The following is a 10,619-nucleotide window of genomic DNA, read 5'->3' as shown; positions in this document are numbered from 1 at the left end:
CTTTATTACGGAGCTGCGCCACGGGCAGACAGGTCTGCTACTGCGACGACTCATTTACCTAAAGCCTCGGGCTTAAAGCGCAAAGCGGGATCATGCCTCTGGAGATATGGAATGAATTCAAACATTTCTGTATGAGTCCGATCATCACAGATGCCAAACCAAATAAAGTATAAGCCTGTCCTGGCCCAAATTCGGAACGCCCTGTGAGGAGAGACGGGCAGCTTACTGCTGCTGAAGGTTAACCCATTGAATCAGTTTGCTCAGGGCATCCTTCAGCTCCTGGTTCCTCATGCTGTAGATGAGGGGGTTCACTGCTGCAGGCACCACCGAGTAGAGAACTGCCACCACCATGTCCAGAGCTGGGGAAGAGACGGAGGGGGGCTTCAGGTAGGCAATCATACAACTGCTAATGAACAGGGAGACGACGGCCAGGTGAGGGAGGCACATGGAAAAGGCTTTGTGCCGTCCCTGCTCAGAGGGGATCCTCAGCACGGCCCTGAAGATCTGCACGTAGGACAGCACAATGAAAACAAAACATCCAAAAGCAAAGGCAAGACTAAACACAAGAAGCCCAGATTCCCTCAGGTAGTCATCTGAACAGGAGAGCTTGAGGATCTGGGATATTTCGCAGAAGAACTGGTTTATGGCATTGCCTTGGCAGAGGGGTAGGGAAAATGTACTGGCCGTGTGCAGCAGAGCGTGGAGCAAACCACTGCCCCAGGCAGCTGCTGCCATGTGGACACAAGCTCTGCTGCCCAGGAGGGTCCCGTAGCGCAGGGGTCTGCAGATGGCAACGTAGCGGTCATAGGCCATGACGGTGAGAAGAGAATACTCTGCACCAAAAAAGAAGAATAGAAAGAAGACCTGGGCAGCACATCCTGAGTAGGAGATTGCCTTGGTGTCCTAGAGGGAGTTGGCCATGGATTGAGGGACTGTGGTGAAGATAGAGCCAATATCAAGAACAGAGAGGTTGAGGAGAAAGAAGTACATGGGAGTGTGGAGGCGGTGGTCGCAGGCTACAGCTGTGGTGATGAGGATGTTGCCCAGGAGGGCAGCCAGGTAAATGGCCAGGAAGAGCCAGAAGTGCAAGAGCTGCAGCTCCCGCGACTCTGCGAATGCCAAGAGAAGGAACTCCGTGATGGAGCTGCTGTTGGACATTTGGTCCCTCTGGGACTCGGGTGCTGTCCAAGGAGAAAACGATATGGACAAGTTAGGGCAGCTTTGTCTGAGGAAAACCTGTTCTGTTTGTCATCGAGTCTGCCCACATCACCTCTCTTCTTCTCAAGAGGACCTTCATGCAGCTTCCTCCCTTCAGCTCTTGCTTGCTATAGCAGCTGGTACACAGAAGCAGGAAAAAAAAGCCCCATATATACCTTGAGGTGGACACTGAGGATGGACACTCTGGGCTGAGCGCAGGAGCCAGGGTGCAGTGACCCTGTGGGAATAGTCTCCATGACCTGGAGGAAAAGAGCACATTAGCACTGGGGCCGCCTGCCTCTGGAAAAGTGCCCTAGGAGGGATTTCTCTTTTCTGGTTTTACTCTTCCGAGCAGACGTGCCTGGGTCTGAATCACTCGGGAGAGCTGGTCTCTCCAGCAGTCTTGTTCCCAGCTGCTCCGTCCTGCTTCCCTCAGCTGGAGGATGAGCACACTCAGAAGTTGCTCTGAGAAAGGAACTGGACAGAGACGGGGGATTCACCATCCAAAGTGCAAACTCCCCAAACTCCTCTCGCTTGCCCGTGTTTGACCATGGAACTGTTTATCTTTTTCCACCCCATCCTCTGCAGACTGAGGTCTGCCCTGCAGAAACCTCCCGGCGGCAGGGCATATGCTGGGGCACCCTCATGTTCCGTGGTGCAGAGCAGGAGGTCAGAAGCAAACACACCATGGCCAGTAAGCATGCTGCTGCTGCAGTCTGGGACTGAAGAGCGGGTGATGGGCTGTTATCACATTTCCAGCAGACTTACTGATCTCTCGGTCTCAGTCTCGTGTTCAAACCGAAGATCTTCTTTTCCATTTCTCTCCCTCCCCCAGCTCTTCCCAGTGGTACAAACCTGAAAGAACATTCTCAGGAGAGTTTTTCGTTCTTTAATCTCTGACTTGACCTTCCTCTTGGAACGTCTTCTCACAAATGTCCTGGAGGCAATCTGGACCTGTGAGCAGCCCTGACCCACACAGCATCCTCTAGACAGCAAAATGACCCTGCCCTGCTGGGGGTCACTCCTTCCACCCACGGCTTCTCCCCGCAGTGCTGTGGGGGTCTCCCTGGGCAGGCTGAGAGCTGACCCTGGCAGGCGGCAGAGTCCCTGCCCCGGCACACAGCCCCCGGGGGTGCAGGGACCCTGCTCTGAAGGACCGCCCTGGGCACCCCTGGCTGCAAACCCGCACTTATACCCCTCCAACTCTGCCCAGGAGAAGGCAGCCATCATGCCCTGTGCCTCTGAGGGTGCAGAAGGGAAGCCCTGCTCTGGAGCACATCCTCCTCCTCTGCACTGGAGAAGCTGTGAGAGCCTTCCTGGAAGATACCACGGGCTATTGGACGTACCAGCTTTAAGAGATCGCTCCAGGAGCTGCAGCTGCACTGCCCTGCAGCCAGAGACTTACCATGGGAAAGGCCGTAAAGATTTCTCCCGTGGTGAGCTCTCAGCATCCTCCCTCCCCAGGCTGCCTTTAAGTTCTCTCTGTCTCACTTGTCTCCTCTTGTGACCCCAGCCCTGCCACGCTTGGCAGAGGAGCTGCTCCTGGGCAGAGCTGTCTCTCTGCAGCGCTGCCCGCTTGCCATGAGCTCCCTCCATCCCAGGAGCCCAGCCCAGCTCAGATGCAGAACACCAGCCCCAGGTGTCACTTTTTCTGTCCCCTTGGGGCTCCCTCTGGGTGTTCTGGGGCTGAAGTAATGACTGATATTTTCTCCCTCAGCTGGGGAGAGACACTTACTTCCAGGAATATAATTTCTCTTACAGAGTCAGATTTAGGTCTAAAACACGTGATTTCTTGTCCCATTTTTAGGCAGGACACCTAGTCAGTGACAGGCAGAGATCTCCTTCAGTCCTGCTGAGACAAGGGATTCAACTGAGTGGTATCTCAACCTGGGTTTGCAGTCCTGGGGCTAGAAGAGGACTCAGCGCCCTCCCATGCCTGCCACAAGCCCTCAGCGGGTGGGATTCCTCTTGCCTCCGTTCAGGTGTGCCTAAAATAGGTGCCTGCATGTGAGCTGCTTGTCTCACCTCCCATGGGAATTAATAGAGGTGGGCGCCAGCAGCGAGCTATTCAAATGGCAACACCCCGTGCCAGAGGTGGTCCTGTGCAGGCCACTGCAAGCTCCAATGCGGCAATGCCAAGAGGCAGGACAGCATCTGAGAGCGTCATTTTTTTGCCTGGTGAGGAATTCCTTTGGCCCGCTGAAATGATAGCAGAGTCCCACATTTAGGACAACAAAACCTACCCCTCCTCATTATTTTCTGGAAAACCTACAGAGATAGTCAGCTGGCCAAATGGAGTCATGTGCCAACTGGACTGCAAAGCATTTTGAATTCCAGCTAGACAAAAGATGTCTGCGTGTTCCGGAATCAGCTGGGATAGAGTGAAATTTCTTCATAGTAGCCTGTATGGGGCTGTGTTTTGGATTTGTGATGAAAACAGCGTTGATAAGACAGGGATGTTTCCGTTATTGCTGAGCAGCGCTTACACAGCACCAAGGCCTTTTCTGCTCCTCACACCACCCCACCAGGGAGTAGGCTGGGGGTGCACGAGGAGTTGGGAGGGGACACGGCTGGGACAGCTGACCCCAGCTGGCCAAAGGGATATTCCATTCCATTCCATAGGACGTCATGCTCAGCAATAACAGCTTTGGAAAGAAGAAGGAAGAGGGGAGTGTTTGGAGTGATGGTGTTTGCCTGCCCAAGTCACCATTCTGTGTGGCGGAGCTTTCCTGGAGCATCTGCCTGCTGGCAGAAAGTCGTGAATGAATTCCCTATTTTGCTTTGCTCGCACGCGTGGCTTTTCCTTCACCTATTAAACTGCCTTTGTCTCAACCCAGTTTGCCCACTTTCCCTCTTCCGATTCTCCATTTCAGTGAGGGGGAGTGAGCGAGTGGCGGGCGATGTTAAACCATGACTGTGTGCCTCCCCAGACTATTGACCTAGCTCAGGGGAGCTGGCATTGAATTCTTCCTCTCTCAAGCTCTTCTGACCAATGCAGCTCTCCACTCTAGGCCCACAGCACATCAGGGCCATAAATCCACACTCAGGTTTCTCAAGGGGAATCTTCACAACTGTCCCAGCTCCCCAGTCAGCTGAGCTTCTCTTTTTGGCAAGACCTGGCATCCCCCAACATCTTCCATTAAGGGAGAAGGGAAAGCCTGAGAAACCACTGGAGCTTTTTCCTTCCTCTCCCACCTCATGCCAAATGGGCCAAACAGAAACATTGCTGTGGCAAAGGTGACGTCAGAGCAAAGGCCTCCATGAAGTGACCTCCGCATCAATAAGGAGGAGGATTTCACAGAATCACACAATCACAGAACGACAGGGGTGGGAAGGGCCCTCTGGAGATCATCTAGTCCAAACGCCTGCCAGAGCAGGGTCGCCCAGAGCAGGTGGCACAGGAACGCGTCCAGGTGGTTTGAATGTCTCCAGAGTTGGAGACTCCACCACCTCTCTGGGCAGCCTCTGCCAGGGCTCTGCCACCCTCAAAGGAAAGAAGTTCCTCCTCATGTTTAGGTGGAACTTTCTATGTTCAAGTTCGTGCCTATTACCTCTTGGCCTGTCCCCGGGCACCACTGAAAAGAGCCTGGCCCCATCCTCCTGACACCCACCCTTTAAATATTTATAAGCATTGATAAGGTCCCCTCTCAGGTGTCTTTTTTCCAGACTGAAGAGACCCAAATCCCTCAGCCTTTCTTCATAAGAGAGGTGTTCCAGTCCCCTAATCATCTTGGTAACGCTTTGCTGTCCCTTCTCCAGCATTTCCCCGTCCTTCTTGAACCGGGGAGCCCAGAACTGGACACAGCACTCCAGGTGCGGCCTCCCCAGGGCAGAGCAGAGGGGGAGGATGATCTCCCTTGAGCTGCTGGCCACACTCTTCTTCAGGCACCCCAGGATGCCATTGGCTCACGGTCATCCTGTTGTCTACCAGACTCCCAGGTCTCTTTCCACAGAGCTGCTCCTCACCAGATCACCCCCAACCTGTCCTGGTGCGGGGGGTTATTCCTCCCCAGGTGCAGCACCCTACACTTGCCCTTGTTGAATTTCATAAGGTTCCACTCCACCCAGCTCTCCAGCCTGTCCAGGTCTCTCTGTATGGTGGCACAGCCTTCCGGTGTGTCAGCCACCCCACCCAGCTTGGTGTCATCAGCAAACTTGCTGAGGGTGCACTCTATCCCCTCATCCAGGTCATTGATGAATATACTGAACAGGACTGGACCCAGTACTGACCCCTGGGGAACACCACTCATCACTGACCTCCAACTAGACTCTGTGCCCCTAATCACAACCCTCTGAGCTCTGTCTTTCAACCAGTTTTCTATCCACCCCACTGTCCATTCATCAAACCCACACTTCCTAATCTTCCCTATGAGGATGCTGTGGGAGACTGTGTCGAAAGCCTTGCTGAAGTCAAGGTAGACAACATCCACTGCCCTCCCCTCATCTATCCGTCCAGTCATGCCATCATAGAAGGCTATCAGATTAGTCAGACGTGATTCATGATTAGTCAACATGAATCCGTGTTGAGTACTTCTGATAGCTTTCTTTTCCTCCACATGCCTTGAGATGATGCCCAGAACGAGCTGTTCCATCATCTATCCAGGGACGGTGGTGAGGCTGACCGGCCTGTAGTTCCCCGGCTCCTCCTTCTTGCCCTTTTTGAAGACTGGAGTGACGTTGGCTTTCCTCCAGTCCTCAGGCACCTCGCCAGTTCTCCAGGACCTTTCAAAGATGAGGGAGAGCGGCCCAGCAATGACTTCCGCCAGCTCCCTCAGCCCTCTCGGGTGCATCCCATCAGGACCCATGGACTTGTGGACGTCTAATTGGTCTAATTGATCTAATTGGTCTCTCACTTGATCCTCCTCAACCAAGGGGAAATCTTCCTCTTTTCCTGTTACTTTCTCCAAAGTCTGGGACTCCTGAGGGCTGGGCCAAGCAGTAAAGACTGAAGCAAAGAAGGCATTCAGTAACTCCGCCTTCTCTGCATCCTCCGTCATCATGGCTCCTGTCTCATTCAACAGTGGGCCCACAACTTCTCTAGTTTCCCTTTTCTTTCCAGTATACTTGACGAAGCCCTTCCTGTTAACCTTGACATCCCTAGCCAGGTTTAATTCCAAGGAGGCCTTGGCTTTCCTTGTTTCATCCCTGCACGCTCTGGCAGCGTTCTTGTAATCCTCCCAAGGGGTCAGTCCCTTCTTCCACTTACTGTAAACTTCCTTCTTCCACTTGAGCTTTTTCAGAAGCTCCCTGCTCAAACATGCAGGTCTCCTGCATCCCTTGCCCGATTTCTTGCTCTTAGGGATGCACCGATCCTGAGCTTGGAGGAAGTGGTCTTTGAATACCAACCAGCTTTCTTGAGCCCCTTTGCCTTCCAGAGCCCGAGCCCACAGGATCTCTCCAAGCAGTTTCTTGAAGATGTCGGAGTTAGCCCTCCTGAAGTCCAAGGTTGCGATTTTACTTCTTGTCGTTTTGTGAATCCCGCCCACGATCCTGAACTCTATCTTTTCATGATCACTACAGCCAAGGCTGCCCCCAACCTTAATGTCCTCCACCAGTCCCTCTGTGTTTGTCCGTACTAGGTCCAGTAGCGCTCCTCTCCTTGTTGGCTCCTGCACCACCTGAGTCAAAAAGTTATTATCAATGCACTGGAGGAGCTTCCTGGCCTGTGCGTGCCTGGCTGTGTGGTCTTCCCAGCAGATATCGGGGTGATTGAAGTCCCCCATGAGAACCAAGGCCTGCGATTGCGAGGCTACCTTCAGCTGTCTCTAGAAAGCCTCATCAGCTTCCCCATCCTGATCAGGTGGCCTGTAATAAACACCCACAACAGTGTCCCTCATATTTGCCTACCCCTTAATCCTCACCCGTAGGCTCTCAACCCCCTCTTCATCCACCCCAAGTGGGAGCTTCATGCATTCCAGTTCCTCTCTCACATAAAGAGCAACTCCACCACCACGCCTCGCTGGACAGTCTTTCCTGAAAAGGACATAGCCATCCATGACAGCATTCCAGTCATGCGAGCTGTCCCACCACGTCTCAGTAATTGCAATGAGATCGTGGCCCTGCAACCGCACACAGATCTCCAGCTCTTCCTGCTTATTCCCCACGCCACGTGCACTGGTGTATAAGCATTTCAGAGAGGGAGTCGTGTGTGTAGATGCGGTGAGATGTGGTGTGAGATGTGGTGTGCCTTCTGGCTCCCAGAAATACTGACACACTCCCCAACAAGTGCCGAGCAACTACGCCCAGGCACCTCACCGGCAAGCCCAGTACCATCCCCACCCCCCTTCAAATCTAGTTTAAACCTAGAACCCTTTTCCCCCTGCAAGATAAGCTGTTCCCGCCCGTTACCAGCAGGCCTGGCATCTTATAAATCAGGCCATGGTCAAGGAGCCCAAAGTCCTGCTGGCAGCACCAGGCTCGGAGCCAGGCATTGATCTGCTGGCTCCTCCTATTTACCCCCTCATCGCTCCCTGCAGCTGTGGGGACAGAGAACACGAGTTGTGCTCCCGATCCCTTGACCAGGCGTCCCAGGGTCTTGAAAACTCTCTTCATTGCCCTTGGACTTCTTTTTGCTACCTCGTCGCTGCCTACCCAAAAGATCAAAAACAGGTAATATTCTGAGGGCCGTACCAGGGAAGGAAGCTTCCTCTTCACGTCCTGGACCCAGGCCCCAGGGAGGCAGCAGACCTCCCTATGCACCGGGTCCGGCCTGCGTATTGGGCCTTCTGCTCCCTTCAACAGCGAGTCACCTGTGACAAGGACCCGTCTTCTCTTCTTTACTGCAGAGGTTTTGATGCGGGGGGAGGTCTGACTGGACCTCGCTGACACCTCCAAGATAGGAGAACTATCCTGCTTGTCATCGTCCATGTTCCCTTGCAGAGCACTGTACCCGTTACACAATGGCACCCGGGAAGATGGGGTAGTCACCGGGCAGTCCCGAGCGCGGCACCTGTTGCACTGGGCAGGAACTTCCTGACGTTGCCCGCTGTCCTCTGAGTCACCACCTTCAGTCAGGGGGAGAGAGGACAGGGAGTTCCCTGCTGCAGGGGTTCTGTCTGCCAGCTGGGTTTCTGTCGTGGGATGCAGGATTCTACTCTAAGCATGTCTCTCCCGCTCGCATTACCTGATGCTCCTCAACCTGCTTACCTCCTCCCTGAGCTCCATCACTAATCGGAGGAGATCCTCTACCCGAAACCGGCGTGAGAGCAGGGCACACCCTGCAGCCTGGTGTCTGTGTGGCAGCGTGTTCCCACAGGAGCTCTGTCTGAGAGGCTGCATCAGACCTGGTGGTTGTGGAGATCATGGATGCCACGGTCTTCTGGCGAGTAGTTACCATCGCTACCTGGCCGGGTTGGCAGTGTCTCAGCCCTCTCCCGCACGAACCGCTGTGACTGGACTGTTGTGTCGTGCCCTGTTTGGCCGCCCGCTTCCCCAGCCCAGGAATTACACCCTCGTCGTGGTGCTCCCGGGTGGTTCCGTGGGTCACACCCAGGGAACACCCGCTCCCTGCTTGTTTGCTCAGTGCGCAGCGACCTGGTTGCTGTGCGGCCGAAGGGCTTTTTTTATGAGGGGGCACCACACTGTGCAGGGTGCATTCAGGGGTGGGGAAACATCCCCCTGACGTGGTCTGCACAACACATCTTGGTGCGCAAGAGTTTGCAGACAGCCCAAGTCCGGGATCTGCCAGGGTCTGGGAATGTGTGAGCCTGGGGACGGCTGTATCTTCCCCCAGTATGGATGGGGCTGGCCACATTGCAATGATCAGCCCTTCCCTGGACTGGCCGGGACAGGGGTGGCTTTTGGGGGTGAGAGCCAGCACGTAGGGTGGGGGAAGCTGTCTCAAGGCCACGTGCTAGGCACAGGGACTGAGTGAGGCACAGCAGCAAACTCACACGGCTGCCGGGTCATGCTTCCATTGGTGCAAGCCCTGCCACAGGCTGCCAGCCACTGTCTCGATGTCACTCTTCATGAGGGACAAGGGCACAAAGGGATGGGGAGCGGAAGACACCAGTCCTTCTTCAGCCCCTTCCCAGGCCTGGTGGAGCACCAGGACAGCAAGAACTTCTGACTCTGCACTGTGAGCATGCTTCAGGGTATCCACGGTCTGGAAACAGTTTTGAATGAGCTGAACACGGGCATTTTCTCCAGTGCAATATCTAACCCAGGTCAGCTCTCATCTCATCTCTCTCCCTCCCTCATCTGACCTTCCTGGTCATTCCTGAACCTCTCCTTGTGCTCCCCACTGTCTCATGGGAGCTGGGTGGGCATCATTGCTGCTAAGCTACATCCTGTGGATGTGGCAGGTGCTTGAAGGGCCTCTGATGCATTTCAGAGGAGAGTAGATGCTCAGTCCTGATTGAGGGGGACATGAATGACTCCCCTGCCTCCCTTCCTTGTGTCTGCTGGGCCACCATTTCCTCCTCTGGGACAGCAGAGTCCTTGTTTCCCTGCAGGTGCCTGGGTTTAGAACTTGTCCTTTGAATGGCCCCACCTTGGGCGATCTCTCACTTTATGGGGCTGCAGTCACTGCTCACCCCAGGCACACACCGGCCAAGGCCGCTCCAGATTCCCTTCCTTAACGCCATCATCTGCGTGGGAAAGTCCGGGGTATGTACCTCTGTGATGACTCACCATCTCCATTGTAAGTAGATGGGGTTAGTCCTAAATCCAGCCCTCAGTATCTAAGTCACAATGTGACAGCGAGCTCTTTGCTCATTAATCAGTGAAGAAACAGTCCCTTTGCGGGAGCGCTTGCTTATGCGTATTCTTAGCACCATCGTTGGAAGAAGAGCCCAATTTGGGGCAGTGCACTGAGGAGGTCACACTTTATTACGGTGATGCTATATGGGAGCCAGCTTTGACTCACTCTTGGATGTACATTTATATGGGCTCCAAGTGAGAGAGCACACGTTCATTCCTCGGTAGAAGTAGGTTGAGTCTAAACATTTGTGTAGGGAGAAAATAATCACAAATTACCACAAAATGATAATGACAGCAACTATTGTGATGATAACGAGAAGAATACTGGTGATGATAATCACAGAATCATAGAATCATAGAATGGCTCAGGTTAGAAGGGACCTAGTTCTAACGCCCCTGCCCTGGGCAGGGACATCTCCCACTAGACCAGGATGCTCAAAGCCCCATCCAGCCTGGCCTTGAACACCTCCAGGGATGGGGAATACACAACTTCCCTGGGCAACCTGGGCCAGTCCCTCACCACCCTCAGAGTAAAGAATTTCTTCCTAATATCTAATCTAGATCTCCCCTCTTTCAGTTTAAAACCGATACCCCTCATCCTATTGCTCCTCTCCCTGATAACAAGTCCCTCCCCAGCTTTCCTGTAGGCCTATGTAATCCTAATGATGAGCATGATAACTAAAAAACTCATAGTACAGGCCTGGGATGGGATACCCGGGGAG

The 10,619-nt window shown here is 53.9% G+C and overlaps 1 pseudogene; it reads right to left on the bottom strand.

The window, feature by feature from the left end:
* Nucleotides 1-222: 222 nt before the first annotated feature.
* LOC128901499 (olfactory receptor 14C36-like) lies at nt 223-1,185 on the bottom strand (annotated as a pseudogene).
* Between the last annotated feature and the right edge of the window lie 9,434 nt (nt 1,186-10,619).

Source organism: Rissa tridactyla, chromosome 25 (assembly GCF_028500815.1).
Source record: "Rissa tridactyla isolate bRisTri1 chromosome 25, bRisTri1.patW.cur.20221130, whole genome shotgun sequence".
In the NCBI taxonomy this organism is placed as follows: domain Eukaryota; kingdom Metazoa; phylum Chordata; class Aves; order Charadriiformes; family Laridae; genus Rissa; species Rissa tridactyla.
This window is presented reverse-complemented; position numbering and strand designations above follow the sequence as displayed.